The sequence below is a fragment of the Caretta caretta genome, chromosome 11, assembly GCF_965140235.1.
Source record: "Caretta caretta isolate rCarCar2 chromosome 11, rCarCar1.hap1, whole genome shotgun sequence".
In the NCBI taxonomy this organism is placed as follows: Eukaryota; Metazoa; Chordata; order Testudines; family Cheloniidae; genus Caretta; species Caretta caretta.
This window is the reverse complement of record NC_134216.1, coordinates 861,784-877,147: the sequence shown is the minus strand read 5'-3', so window position 1 is coordinate 877,147 and position 15,364 is coordinate 861,784. Positions and strand designations below refer to the sequence as shown.

General features: G+C 70.6%; 1 pseudogene; it reads right to left on the bottom strand.

Annotated features, from left to right (window-relative positions):
• Positions 1–488: 488 nt before the first annotated feature.
• LOC125644571 (rac GTPase-activating protein 1-like) lies at positions 489–10,397 on the bottom strand (annotated as a pseudogene).
• Between the last annotated feature and the right edge of the window lie 4,967 nt (positions 10,398–15,364).

The window sequence follows — 15,364 nt, the reverse complement described above, 5'->3', positions numbered from 1 at the left end:
GGTGAGATGCAGGCAGAGCCCCCTGCAGGGAGCGGGCCGTACTGCAGCTGCCTGACTAACGCCAGAGCCGACCCCTGCCCCAGCACTGGCCCCCCACGCTCCCCCACCCCGCTCTGGCTGAGCGACTGACAGCCCCCAGCCCTGCTGTAAAGACCCCACCTCACTGAGAATCCCCAAGTCACCCCGCCCCAGACTTGAGGGGGAAATTCCTGCCCCTCCCGTAGCGACCCACCAGCTGAGCCCTGGGGCCGGACACCCTGCAGTGACCCAGAATCGGCCCCAGCTCGTGTCCCCCCTGCAGCCCCAGGGGACTGAGGGGCCCCCTCCCTGCCCCCCAGGACAGGCTCAGGGAAGCCAGGTGCACGTTTCCCCCGAAGCCAGGCCATGGGGTTGCTGCTTGGAGACCCTATGTCCCCCTCCCCCCCAGCAGGGTAGAATAGGCACACGCCCCCCCCCAACACACACACACACGCCCCGAGAGGCCTGGCTCTGCACAAGCATTTAATAGAAATTAGCCCCCAGGTCCCTATGCCCCTCTCCCACCCCGGGGACGCTCAGACAGGGAGCGGTGGGGGAGCCAGGCCCCCAGCTCAGTCCAGCAGCCCCTGCCGTGGGGCAGGGACCCACAGCCCCTGTGCATGTTCCCTCCACACCCCCCGTGCAGCAAATGCTGGCGCCTGCCCCCCAGGGCTGACACTTTCCCCGCCCCCAGCCCAGGCTGCCCGGCCCTTGGAGCCATCCCCGGCCAGGGCCTACAGCAGGGAGGGGAAGAACCGGCCCATCTTCCTGGGGCCCGACGCCGGCCTGGGGGCAGAAGAGAGGTTAGGGCAGGGGCAGCTTCCCCAGAGACACAGAGCGACAACTCCCCCCCAGCCCCACACAGCCACAATCCCCCCCTGCAGTGCCACCCCCCCACGGCACTCACAGGGAGGCATGGCCACAGCGGCGCCCCCCCAGGGCACCCACAGGGGCATGGTGCCCCCCCACCCCCCGTGACACCCACAGGGGGCTGTGGCTGCAGCAGCCTCCCCCCACCCCCCTAGGGCACCCACAGGGGGGCATGGGCGCAGCGGCACCCCCCCACCCCCCTGGGGCACCCACAGGGGCATGGTGCTCCCCCACCCCCCATGACACCCACAGGGGGCTGTGGCCGCAGCAGCCCCCACCCCCACGGGGCACCCACAGGGGCACAGTGCCCCCCCACGGCACTCACAGGGGGGCGGGCACGGTGCCCATGCAGCTCCGCAGCGGGTCGGGGAAGCAGCCGCCAGTCGGGCTCAGCTGAGTCGAGTTCATCTCAGGGGACGAGAGGGGGCGGAAGAGCCGCTCTGGGGGGGGGGCACACTGTGAGCAGGGGAGGGGGATGTCTGCAACCTGCGGCCCCCCCGAGTCCATTCAACCCTCTGCCCCCCCGACAGCACCACCCTAGGGCTGGGCTCCGGCTGCCCCACTGAGGCAGTCACGGCTCAGGGCTGGGGGCTGCGTCGAGGGGAAGTGGGGGGGCGGGGGGGGTCACTCCCTGCAGCAGCCCAGCCTCCCCGCCCCATCTCCAAGGGCCGCTGGTGCCAAGCCGCCACTGCCCTGCTCTGTGGGCGAGTGCAGCTCTGCCCCCGGTCATGGGGGGGGGGGGAGGGGTTGTCTGCTCCTCCGACCCCCATCACCGGGGCACCAGGCCTGGGGATGGGGCACAGGGTGACCCCCAGGGCAGAGAGCTCCCCCCACCAACTCTGTGGGGGCCCCCAGAGCCCCCTTCCTCTGCCTGCTCCAGCTGCTCTCCGGGGCTCGGGCCAGGCTGCGCGGCCTCTGCCCCCCACGGGCCCGCTGTCCCCGGCAGGGAGCCCCCATGCTCACCCCGTCTGTCCAGCGCCAGGGGGTCGCTCGTGACCGCGGGCACCAGGTTCTCCAGCTCCGTCCCCACGAAGGGCCTCCAGAACTCAGGCGGCAGCGACAGGAGACGAACCATCACCTGGGGGGGCGGGGGGAGCTGCTGAGACGCGCCCCCCAGGCCCCCCGACAGAGGAGCTGGATCCCCGGCAGCAGGGGAGAACGGAGGGGGGTGCAATGGGGCGAGGCCGGAGCAGACAGCAGCCCCCACCCCCCCCCGCGCCTGCACCATGGGGGCTCCTACCTCGCACTGCTGGGGCGTGTCCTGCAGGATGGCCAGGGGCGTGGGGCTGCTCGTGCCGTGCCCCACCAGCGTGGGCCCGAAGACCCGGGCCAGGTTCAGCGCGTCCATCCTGCACTCGGGGCTCCGAGCAACCCTGCGGGGAAGCCAGGCGTCCGGGCTGCCGTGACGGGGCGTCCTGCCAGGACCCCGCCCCGGGCTCCCAATCGACAACCCCCAACGAAACTCTGCCGAGCACCCTGCCCGGGGCCGCCCCAACCCCCGAACCGCCACAGACCCTCCCCCATGGCCCCGGCCGGGTCCCCCGGCTCCCTGACACCCCAGGTCCGGCCACCTCAGCCAGGGCAGCGAACGCCCCCTCCCCCCCCCACACACACACACACAAAGCACAAGCGGGTCAGCAGCCAACCCCAACGCAAGCACGGCCCATTCCTCCCGCCCGGGGCCCCAGGGGCAGCAGCCCGGCTCCCCGGGCAGGGCAGTTTGCCCCCCGGGCAAAGCGAACAAGGCTCAAGCTGCTGGACCCTCCCAGGAACCCCCCAATCTCGGCGTGACCAGGGTGCACAAACCCAAACCAGGGAGACGGGTCTGGGCAGAACGACGGCAACCCCAGGGCCGGAGAGCACCGGGGCAGCTGGCAGAGAGATGGGGACAGACCCACATGTGCTCCCGGGGCGGAGGGTCCATCTGGGGCACTGAGCCGCGCGGACCCTGGGCCGGAGGGACGGCCCCACGGGGGGCCCTGCCAGGAGCCAGGCCCTGAGAACAGAGGGACACTGAGTGAGCCGCACGGGACCCCACCCAGGGGATCAGCTGTGACACCCGCTCAGCGGAACTGCTGCCCCACGGCAGCCCCACGGCACGCAGGCCCCTCCTGCCCTCGGGGCACCAGCGAGAGGGAGGGAGCCTGGCGAATCCCGGGGCATAGCCCCTGATCCGCGAGACACTGCACCAGGGGGCGGGGGGGCACTCACACATCCCAGAGCTGAATGGGAAAACGCGCCGATCCACGAGCTGGGGGAGCCTTTCCCAAGCCCCCCCCCCAGGAGCCCCCGGCCCCGGCCTGCCCTCACCTCAGCAGATGCAGCATTAGGAAGGCCAGCGTGTCCCGGTTGGCGGGGGGCAGTTTGCTCACCACGTGGCACAGGGCTGCCTGGCAGGCGGCCTCGTCCGGGATCTCTGGGGGCAGAGCCAGGAGCCATGGTCATGGGGGGAGAAGGGACAGGGGCCCTCGGCCGCCCCCCAGCCCAATGAATCATAGAATCATAGAATATCAGGGTTGGAAGGGACCCCAGAAGGTCATCTAGTCCAACCCCCTGCTCGAAGCAGGACCAATTCCCAGTTAAATCATCCCAGCCAGGGCTTTGTCAAGCCTGACCTTAAAAACCTCTAAGGAAGGAGATTCTACCACCTCCCTAGGTAACGCATTCCAGTGTTTCACCACCCTCATAGTGAAAAAGTTTTTCCTAATATCCAATCTAAACCTCCCCCACTGCAACTTGAGACCATTACTCCTCGTTCTGTCATCTGCTACCATTGAGAACAGTCTAGAGCCATCCTCTTTGGAACCCCCTTTCAGGTAGTTGAAAGCAGCTATCAAATCCCCCCTCATTCTTCTCTTCTGCAGGCTAAACAAGCCCAGCTCCCTCAGCCTCTCCTCATAAGTCATGTGTTCCAGTCCCCTAATCATTTTTGTTGCCCTTCGCTGGACTCTCTCCAATTTATCCACATCCTTCTTGAAGTGTGGGGCCCAAAACTGGACACAGTACTCCAGATGAGGCCTCACCAATGTCGAATAGAGGGGAACAATCACGTCCCTCGATCTGCTCGCTGTGCCCCTACTTATACATCCCAAAATGCCATTGGCCTTCTTGGCAACAAGGGCACACTGCTGACTCATATCCAGCTTCTCGTCCACTGTCACCCCTAGGTCCTTTTCCGCAGAACTGCTGCCCAGCCATTCGGTCCCTAGTCTGTGGCTGTGCATTGGGTTCTTCCGTCCTAAGTGCAGGACCCTGCACTTATCCTTATTGAACCTCATTAGATTTCTTTTGGCCCAATCCTCCAATTTGTCTAGGTCCTTCTGTATCCTATCCCTCCCCTCCAGCGTATCTACCACTCCTCCCAGTTTAGTATCATCTGCAAATTTGCTGAGAGTGCAATCCACACCATCCTCCAGATCATTTATGAAGATATTGAACAAAACCGGCCCCAGGACCGACCCCTGGGGCACTCCACTTGATACCGGCTGCCCACAAGCCCCGCCCCAGCCCCCCCTCCCCCCCACACCACTCCAGCCCCAGCCCACCGGCCCCGCCCCAGCCCCCCCTCCCCCCCACACCACTCCAGCCCCAGCCCACCGGCCCCGCCCCAGCCCCCCCTCCCCCCCACACCACTCCAGCCCCAGCCCACAAGCCACACCCCAACCCCCCCTCCCCCCCACACCACTCCAGCCCCACCGGCCCCACCCCAGCCCACAAGCCCCACTCCAACCCCCCCTCCCCCCCACACCATTCCAGCCCCAGCCCACAAGCCCCGCCCCAACCCCCCCACACCACTCCAGCCCCGCCCCACCAGCCCCACCCCGCTCACCGGCGGCCCGCAGGAAGATGGGGTGCAGGCGGAAGGTGACCAGCGGCTCCTCGAGGCCCCTCAGGAAGTCCTTGAGCACCCCACACACCACGTGCACGTCGCCCACGCGGCCCAGCGAGGGCAGCGCCCCCTTGGCCCGCAGCAGCTTCTGCCTCCATTCCCGCACCAGCGGCTCCGCGCCGGGCACCCGGTACAGCCCTGTCTGGGGGGCGCGGGGGGGGGGGGGGGTCAGTCTCCACAGCAGGGACCGTCCCCCCCCCCCCCCCGAGCTCCCCTCCCTCCTACCTCCGTCAGGCCTCTGCGCTCCACCTCGCTCACGCAGTGAACCACCAGGGCGGGCACCAGGGGGGCCGTGGGGGGCGCGAAGTCGGCCAGGACGCCCTGCGGGAGGGGCAGGGTGAGGGAGGGGCCGGGCCGCGGACCCCTGGCCCGCCCCGGGTGCTCCCCCGGGTACTCACCTGCCGGGGCCGGGGGCCCGGGGCGCAGAGGGGGGGACAGCGCCCGCGGCACTCGGGGTGGGCCAGCAGGAGGCACTGCCGGCATCGCAGCATCACCCGCCCGAAGCGGGCCCGGGCACCGCAGCCGGCGCAGGGCTCGGGGCGGATCACCTGCCGAGAGGGGGAGTCACCGGGCGGCCAGACAGCCCCCCCCCACCCCAGAACCCACTGCCCCCCCGCCCCGGGGACCAGAGCCCACCCAGGACCCCCCGCAGGGCCAATCTCACCTGGTGACCCGCTGCCCCCTCCCCAAACCTGCTCGCCCAGAGCCCCCCGGGAGCGGACGTGGGATGTGGTGGGGAAGGGGAGCCGGGACCCCGGCTGCAGGCGCCCCTGTATGGGGGAGGGGCTGTCCGTGGGGCCCGTGCTGCTCCCCACCGTTTTGGAAGTGAAGAGGTGCTGGGGTGGTGGCGGCCCCTGTGGGGGGGAGGGGAAGGGGTCCAGCCCCCTGGGCTCCAGCCCTGCCCCACTCTCCGGGTGGCTGTCCGAGTCCTCACTGCTCCCCCACACCGTGGTCAGCTCTGGGGGGGCGGAGGGGGGAGGAGAATCAGTGTGGGGGGGTCCCAGCGCAGGCACCCTCCCGCTGCCCAAGCCAGCCCCTGCAGCGCCCCCCCTTCCCACAGGGGAGCCCAGACCCTCCCGCTCGGGGGGGGGGGGGCGCACTGGCCCAGCAGGGCCCCAGCTGCCGACGCAGCCTCCCCGGGGCAGGGCACGGCCGGGGCCTCCCCAGGAGCTGGGCCACCACCAGCCCCCCGTGGCTCGGGGCGGCCCTGGCCAGGCGCACACTGCCCCCCCGCCCCCCACAGCCGGCAGGGCGACCTGTGAGCGTGGAGAGGCGTCGGCCCAGGTGCGAGCGTCGGCCCAGCATGGGCACCGCGGCCATGGGCAGCCGGCTCCGGTCCGGGCCTCGGTCTTCAGCGACGGGCCCCGCCGAGAGCGTCACCAGGGGCTCACTCGCCTGCGGGGGGGAGAGGTGGAGACTGGAGCTGAGCTGCCCCCCACCCCGCCCCCCAGCCTGCCCGCAGGGCCCTGCCCCCGCCCAGCCCGCACCGGGGCCCTGCAGGGCAAGCAGCAGAGCGGGGCGCCAAGCGAGTGGGGATTTGGGGGCCCAGGGAAAGGCGGGTGGAGCCTTTGGGGAGCAGGGCCCGTGCCCCGCCCCCACCCCTCACTTGCCCTCCTGGGCCAGTCAGCCAGGGGCTGCCCCACCCCGGTCACCCCGGCTCTGGCCAGCTGCCCACGGGAGCCCCGGGGTCCAGGCATGTTCCGGGGGAAGGGGCCGCTCACCCTGACCCGTCTCCAAGGGGCTCCCACAGGCCCCCCAGCCCCATACTCACGCCGGCGGCTGGCAGCACGGGGGGGCGCGTGCGCTTTGCTGCGACCACGGGGCCGATCAGGGGGGCCAGAGACGAGCGCTGGGGACAGAGCAGACGGGCAGGTGAGAGCAGCCCGGGCAGGGCACCCGCAGCGCAGCCCCCCCAGTCCCCCCTCCACCGGGCACCACCCCGGCTCCAGACAGAACAGCAGCCAGGTCACGAAACACTGCACAAGGGACAGTCCGCAAAGGCCAGGGCCGGGCTGCCAGGGGGCTGCGGGTCGGGACTGAGGGGCACCGGCAGGGCCCAGGGCCGGGCTGCCAGGGGGCTGCGGGTCGGGACTGAGGGGCACCGGCAGGGCCCAGGGCCGGGCTGCCAGGGGGCTGCGGGTCGGGACTGAGGGGCACCGGCAGGGCCCAGGGCCGGGCTTTGCTCTGCACCAGAAGCCCCTCACTTCCGGCTAAGTCCTGCCCGGCAAAGCCCTGCCCTGCCCTTGGCCTTTCCTGCCCCCAGACGTGGAGCCCTGGGGCTAGGGTTGGGGTTGGGAGGACGACACCACTGCTCAGCTCCCAGGAGCCCTGGCCCCTTGTCTCCCCCCGTCCCCCGGGGCCCCTGGGTGCTGGGGCCACCCTGCATGGGGAGAAGGGGTCCCCACCATGCACAGACACAGAACCGTGGCCTCATGCCACTGGGGCAGAGCTGGGGATGGAACCCAGGAGTCTGGATGCCCACAAGCCCCTTGCACTAGGCCAGGGGTGGGCTGTGCCTCCCCAAACAGCCTGGCCCTGCCCCCTGACTGCCTCCCTCAGAACCCCCAACCCATCCAAACCCCCTGCTCCTTGTCCCCTGACTGCCCCCTCCCAGAAACCCCACCCCTAACTGCCCCCCCCAGACCCCACCCCATCCAACCCCTCCTGCTCCCTGTCCTCTGGTGCCCCTCACTCCCAACCTGCAGCCCCTGCTAGCCCAGCCCTGGGCTCCCCCATGCAGCTCTGCTGATGCCTATCAGCTCTCCCAGGCCTCAGCCTCCACCTGCTCCCGTGGGGCTGGGGCAAAGGGGGGATTTTCTGGAACATTTTTATGACCCCTGGGCGACCAGCACGGCTGACACTTTAACTTTCATTACCCTGGGCTCCCAGGTGACGAATAACCCGCTGGTCGGCTCACGCTGGCTGCGTGTCCCTGCAGACGCTGGCGGAGGGGGTGCTGCCCCCCAAGATGGTACAAGTCTCGATCAGGGTCTGTCTCAGGGGACTTGCTGCGTGGAGCTCACAGGGGGAGCTGCAGGCCCAGGGGTCCAGCCCCAGGAGGTGACGAAACCGTGTGGCTTCTCTTGGAGGAGACCCCCCCCACCCAGGGGGCCTCCCAGAGCCTGTCCCCATGCTGGAGCCATGGCCCCGATCCTGCGGGTCCACAATGGGATCATTCTGGGAGAATTTTGCTCCCATCCGTTGAGAACCTGACTGAAGCCAGGAGCCACCTGCCCCCTTTCCCACACCAGGGCCCTGAGCACCCCCCAGCCTGGGGCAGCTCCAGGCATTTCGCACCTACCGGGCGCTCCCGGGACTTCTGCTTCAGGGGTTTCACCACCGTCAGGTCCAGGTCCTGAAAGGAGTGAGAATGAGATGGCGCCTGGGCAGGAGTGGGGTGGGCACCCCAGGAGGGCACAGTGGGGCTCAGAGCCCTAGGTCCGTGGGTAATGACCCAGCACGGAGCCACGCTGGCAGCTCCATACCCAAGCCATCACCAGCTCCCCAGGGACCTGCTGGGAGACCCAGTACTGGGGGTCAGGCACCCCGCTGGGCTGGTTACATTAGAAGGGCCTGCGCCCAGGCCCCCCTCCCCCCAGGCTATTAACGAGCCGGGACAGCCAGAGCCAGGCCCTGCAGCGCTGCCCAGGGCACCCCTGGGGCTCGTCTGCCCGGAGCGGGGCCCGGCTGCCTGGGGAGGGTCCTCACCACGTCGTCCTCAGTGCGGTCGTAGCTGATGTCGGAATGGGACGTGAGCGAGGTGCACGACTTGTCCACTGCGGACAGCCTGCAACAGAGAGCGGGTCAGCATGGCTGGCAGCAGGGGGCGCCAGGTCCTGCCAGGGCAGCTCCCCCCCCAGCAGCGCCCCCCAACAGGGCAGCATGCCTGGCTCAGCCGCCCCAACCTGCGACTCAAGACGGGGGCTTGGGGGAGTCACGGCACCGTAGATAAGTCAACGAGCAGCCCAAGCACCAATGGGAGCAGAAATCAAACCCACCACCCGGCAAGGGGCTGCGGGTCGGGAGCGAGGGGCACCGGCTGGGCCGGGGGGTGGGCCAAGGACAGGAGGGGGCTGCGGGTCGGGAGCGAGGGGCACCGGCTGGGCCGGGGGGTGGGCCAAGGACAGGAGGGGGCTGCGGGTCGGGAGCGAGGGGCACCGGCTGGGCCGGGGGGTGGGCCAAGGACAGGAGGGGGCTGCGGGTCGGGAGCGAGGGGCACCGGCTGGGCCGGGGGGTGGGCCAAGGACAGGAGGGGGCTGCGGGTCGGGAGCGAGGGGCACCGGCAGGACACAGAATCGGTCCCAGGGTGATCCCCAGATTCCAAGGGCCGCTGCGATTGCCAGCCGGGCTCGTGCCCGGCCCAGGCCAGAGAACGTCGCCCGGGGCCCCCAGAGCAGGTCACACGTGGCCAGTGATGGAGAATCCGCTGGGGCCCCCGGGGCGCTACTCGCCCACTAGCCGTTCTCACCCCATTTCCCACCGGGCCTCTCTAGCCTCAGCGCCTGGCCAGGGGGCCACAGCTAGTGCCTCCCTCCCGGTGCCGCCCCCCAGCACCCTCCCGGTGCCGCCCCCCGCTCACCTGCGCCCTGGCGCCAGGGCGGTGCCCAGCTGCGGCCCCTCGAGCAGGACCAGGGCCGAGCGCTGCCCCTCGCTCAGGGCGGCGCGGGGGGATTCCTGCATCAGGAAGTCAAAGATCAACTGCAGCTTCCGTTCCTGGGGGGCAGAAGCAACCTGTTGGGGGGGGGGGAGGGGAGAGAACAGCCCCACCGGGACCCCCGTCCCCAGCCACCCCCCTCAGCACCCAGCCGGCCTCAGCTCCCCCCACAGGCCCTCAGGCCAGGGCCCTTCTGCAGACCCCAGCCCTAGGGGAGCAAAGCTGAGAACCCCAGTCCCCTCCAGAGCCCCCCGCCCCCGCCATAGCCCCCCCCAGCCAGAGCCTCCCCGCCGCGCACCTGCTTCTCCAGCTCGGCCTCGGCCCGCTGCCGCTTCCCCATCTCCACCTCCACCTGGTTGCGGGCGTGTTTGAGCTTCACCCGCAGCGCCGAGCACTCGCTCTCCGCCGCCAGCAGCTGCTCGCGGGCCCGGCGCAGGTCCAGCCCCAGCCGGCAGCATTTCTGCCGGCAGGCCTCGAAGCCGCGGGCGACGCGGCTGCAGTCTGGGGGGGACGGGACACGGGATCTCAGCGACCTGGGGGGGGGGTGTCCGGGGGAGCTCTCAGCGAGCTGGGGGGGGGAGGCCAGTGTCGGGGGGGGGGATGCTCTCAGGGAGCTGCGGGGGAGCGTCCGGGGGGAGGGGGGCTCTCAGGGAGCTGCGGGGGAGCGTCCGGGGGGAGGGGGGCTCTCAGGGAGCTGCGGGGGAGCGTCCGGGGGGAGGGGGGCTCTCAGGGAGCTGCGGGGGAGCGTCCGGGGGGAGGGGGGCTCTCAGGGAGCTCCTGCCCATCCCCCTGGCGCCGGGCTCCCCCCACGCGGCTCAGCCCCGAGGCTGGGTCCGGGGGGCCGAGCCGGGACCCCGCGCACCCACCTTCCTCCACGCCGCAGCTCTGCTCCAGGAGCCGGGCGAGCCGGGCCAGCTGGGCCAGGAGGGGCCCGCCGCGCTCCCGCGCCATGGAGCGGGGGGTCCCCAGGGTGCCGCGCTCGGGCCGGACTGGACCGGACCGGACCCACCTGCGCGCACCGGGCCGGGTCAGCGGCGGGCGGCCTGGAGACAGCCCCGCCCCGTCTGTATTTAGGGAGGGGCCGGGGCGGAGCTTCAGAGACAGCCCCGCCCACATCCCCCCGGGGGGTGTGTGAAAATACCTCCCTCCGACCTCCATTGTCCGGCTCAGCCTTGGGTCCCTGGGGAGCCGGATTTGGGGCCCCCGGGATCCGCCCCAGCGGGCACCGCCAGCCCCGCCCCATGTGCTGGGAGGCCAAACGCCCCGTGGGGCATCCGGGGGGGGGGGGCAGGGGCAGCACGTGCGGCTCATTCTGTGGCCCCCACCGGGAGGGGCTGGGACTGAGCTCCCATTTCACCGGTAGGGAAACTGAGGCACGAGGCGGGATCGGCCCCTGGTTTTTAAAGAAACCTGTGATTTGGGGGTTGGGGGAGGCCCAGAAATTAGAGCCATTGTGGGGGCCCCAAGGCCCCCCAGCCTCAGAACCCAGGCATCCTGCTGCACCATCCTAGCCCTGCACCCCCATGTCTCACGGCTGGGAGCACCCTTGATCCAGCTCCTCTGCACAGGGTCTTTGTGTTCCCCCTCCCTCCCCACAGCTGTCAGGGCTCCATGGGAAACCGGCCCCCCGCAGCACCCAGTCCCCCCCGCAGCGCCCAGTGCCCCCCACAGCTCCCAGTCCCCCCTGCAGCTCCCAGTCCCCCCTGCAGGGCCCAGTGCCCCCCACAATGCCCAGTCGTCCCCCCGTCCAGTCCCCTGCACCATGATCCCAGGCCCCACCTTTGGAATGAGGACTGGGGGATCTGCCTCCTTTGCATCCAGATGCCCCGGGGACGTGCACCCGTAACCGTGGCCTGGGGGCCACAGGCTTGTACTGCAGCCATAGGGCAGGATTGGGGTGCGTGGCGTGGCCCCCTCACGCTCTGCCTGGGGAGGAAGGGCCAGAGAGCCGGGGCGAAAGCCCAGGGAGCAGAGCCAGGCCTGGGGTCTCATTGTTCTGCCCCATGAGCTGCGACGAAGTGGGAGGGGGGCACATTAGCTGCTGGGGGCCTGTGGGAATCCATTAGCCGGGTTGTGAGTCACCGCACGGCCCCCAGCTCCATCCCCCAAGGCACTCTGCCAGCCCTGCCCCAGTGCCCCGAGCTGGAGCTGTCCCTGCAGACCGAGGGGCCCCCAGCCCCCTGGGGAGCCAGACTCTGGGGGGCAGCCCTGCAGCTTCCTACACACCCAGGAACCCTCAGCTCCCCCTGGACGAGCACTCGGCCTGGCCAGCTCCTTTCCCAGCACCGCAGGAGCTGCTGAGTGGTGGGGGGGCTGGACACTGCCCTTCCCTGGGCAGCTCTGCCTGTCGGGCCCCAGCGTGGCGGAGAGGGATGGTGGCACCGCTACCCTGTCCATGCCCTGCTGGGGGCTGGGCCCACACTCTGCTCCAGCACCGCACAAAGTGGGGGGGGGAGCCAGGATCCTCATGCCTGCTGAACACAGCGGGAAACTGAGGCAGAGAGGTGGGAAGGGAATCAGAGGGGGGGCCCTGGCTGTCAGGCTGGGGGGTGGGAGTGGGGAGGTCAGGGGGAGTCCCTGGCTGTCAGGCAGGGGGTGCTGCCCAGCTTGGGGGGATGGGAGTGGGGGTTCACATGGGGGCCCCTGGCTGTCAGCCTGAGGGCACTGCCCAGCTGGGGGGATGTTGAGGGAGCAGAAGTGATATGGCCCCACTTGTGTTGTTTCCCAGTGTGACGAAGTGGGACTATTCTTAATGTTTCCTCTGAATACTGCAGGGGTGCCTCAGTTTCCCCTAGGCATTTCTTAACTATCCAGATGGGGGGATCAGGGGGTGTGATTGTGGCAGAGCCCTGCAGGGCCAGTGTGATGGGGTCTGCACAGAGAATGGCCGACACCCTGTCTCCTGGCCACTGATGGCCTGGGCCTTCCCCCCTGCAAAGGGGCCGACTGAAGGGGTTAGAGAACAAAGAGATCAGGTGGCCTCCTGGCCCGGGAAAAGGACAAAGGCCAGACAAGGGGCGGGAGAGTTTGAGTTTAGAGCTGGCTGGGGAGACAGGGGGAGGCCTAGAAGGCTCCCCATCCCCCAAGATGGCCCGGACTGAGGGGTCCTGTTCTCTGCACCTACAAGCTCTGTTTTAAACCGTGTTCCTGTCGTCTAATAAACCTTCTGTGTTACTGGCTGGCTGAGAGTCCCGGGGAATCGCAGGAAGTGGGGGGTGCAGGGCTCTGACTCCCCCACACTCCGTGACACCCAGTTGCCCGGCCGGTGCTGACACGTGCTGGGCCTGGGCTTGCAGTGCCCCTGGGTGCCAGCAGCAGGAGCCCCCTCCCCCCTGCAGGTTCTGGGCGCCGGGGGAGGGTTCTGGCCTGGATCTCGCCAGGTTCCCTGCCCAGACCCTGCGCCCCCCGTCTCAGGCCTGGCCCTGCCATGGAGCTGTGATGACGTGCGGGAGTTTCTTGTTTTTCCTTGTTTCCTATGGGGGATTTTCTTGTTTTTCCTATGGGTTGCATTCAGAGGGGGTGGGCCTCAGTTTCCCTGGGTGTTACGGGTTTAACGAGGGGATGGGAGAGGGAGTTTGTCGGGACACAGGACCAGCAAGGGGACTTGGGACCCCGGCCAATGGCCTGGAGAACGGAGACCCCAGCGACTGGGGACCGGGAGGCCCAGCCGGGTCTGGCCAGCGGGAGGACAATGGGCTGAGAAGAGGGGACCCCGGTGACCTGACTAGCCGGGTCCAGCCAGAGGGGCCAGAGGACAGAAGCGGGGAGAGGGGGCCCAGGCGACCCTGTTTACAACCCTGTTTCCCTGGAGAGAAGACAATGGATGGGGGAGGGGGGGCTTGGGGCCGGTGATCTCCGAGGCCCAGCTGGGAAGCAGGGGGGCTCTGGGCTGGAGGGAGGGGGCAGGCAGAGCCCCCCTAGGTGCAGGGGAGACTGGGATGTGCTGGGCTGGGGGAGGCCAGGCCTGAGGCCGGAGAGTTTCCTGTGCTGGGTTCAACACTCACTAAACCCTCCTGTGTTACGCCAGCTGAAAGTCGGTCCGGGCTAGAGAACAGGGCGTGGGTGGGGGATGCCGGGGGGCATCATCCCTTTGGGGGGGTGGAGGCCCTGGGGGCCCAGAGTGAGGGGACTCCCTGAGGGGCCCACGGCAGAGACAGACGTGCTAAGGCTCAGAGAGGTGCGGCTCCAGGAGGTGGAGGGGCCTCTAGCCTCCGGCCCACGAAGAGTTGAACTGAGCCAACAGATCCCTCTGCCCTGCAACGTGGTGGGAGAAGTGGTCGCTTGGCACGCTCTGCTGTCCCAGCCGTGCCCAGCGGGGGGCGCTGCGGGGAGTGGGGCGGGGTCACTGGCCGGGGAGGGGGGCACCCCGCGACTCCAGGCGGCCGCGCCTAGCGGGGGGCAATGCGGGGAGTGGGGCGGGGTCACTGGCCGGGGAGGGGGGCACCCCGCGACTCCAGGCGGCCGCGCCTAGCGGGGGGCGCTGCGGCGTGGCGCTGTGGGGGGCGAGTGCCTGGCACTGACGCCCTTGGGTGCTGGCTGGCAGGGACGGCGCCCTTGGGGCTCAGCGCCCTGCTGGCTGCGGCACGGGGAGCGGCGTCTCCGGAGCCCCCGGCGCCTGCTAAGCGGCTGCGCTGCGTGAGCAGACGGGGACTCGCCGCCCGCCGGGGCTGGGGAGACCCCTGGAAATAACGAACCCCTCCCTGTGCCAGGCAGGGACCCTCGCTCCCCAGAGCCCCCCTGCCGGGGCCCCGGCCCTCCCCCTCACAGAGCCCCCCTGCCGGGCCCCCGGCCCCCCCTCCCCCCACAGAGCCCCCGCTGCCGGGCCCCCTTCCCTCCCCCCACAGAGCCCCCCTGCCGGGCCCCCGGCCCTCCCCCTCCCCCCCCAGAGCCCCCCTGCCGGGCCCCCTTCCCTCCCCCCCCAGAGCCCCCCTGCCAGGCCCCCGGCCCTCCCCCCCCAGAGCCCCCCTGCCGGGCCCCCGGCCCTCCCTCTCCCCCCCCAGAGCCCCCCTGCCGGGCCCCCGGCCCTCCCCCTCCCCCCACAGAGCCCCCCTGCCGGGCCCCCGGCCCTCCCCCTCCCCCCCAGAGCCCCCCTGCCGGGCCCCCGGCCCTCCCCCTCCCCCCCCAGAGCCCCCCTGCCGGGCCCCCGGCCCTCCCCCCCCCCAGAGCCCCCCTGTGCCGGGCCCCCGGCCCTCCCCCTCCCCCCCAGAGCCCCCGCTGCCGGGCCCCCGGCCCTCCCCCTCCCCCTCCCCCCCTAGAGCCCCCCTGCCGGGCCCCCGGCCCTCCCTCTCCCCCCCCAGAGCCCCCGCTGCCGGGCCCCCAGCCCTCCCCCTCACAGAGCCCCCGCTGCCGGCCCCCGGCCCTCCCCCTCCCCCCCCAGAGCCGCGGCTGCCGGGCCCCCGGCCCTCCCCCTCCCCCCCCAGAGCCGCCGCTGCCGGGCCCCCGGCCCTCCCCTTCCCCCCACAGAGCCCCCTGTGCCGGGCCTGCGGGGGGTTGGGGTGGGATGGGGCAGCCAGATCCCACAGCTCGGTGGCGTCCTCTCCCCGCCTCAATGGCCACCTCCCCATGCCCCTGCCTCCGCCTGCCCAGCGAGAGCTGAGATGGGGTGGTCCCCACCCCCATGGATCCCCCCGACCCCTGCAGACACCCCCAGAACCCCCAGAGTCTGGGAAAGGGGAGACTGGTTAGGGCTGGGAAGGGGAGACCGCCGGGGAGGGGGTCTCCCCCAGAGACGCCAGCCCTACAACAGCCCCCCAAGGCACCCTATGTGTGTCCCTTCCCTGGTCACCCCCGAAAGCCTGGCCCAGCAGCCGTGGGCGAGGCCAGGCGCCGGCGGGGTCCTGCCAGGGGTGGGAGCAGGGCCGGCTCCTTCCCCGCTCTCTGCCCAGGCTGCGCGGTGGGGTCTGGGTCTGGCCCCCCAAGCTGCAGCCAAACCA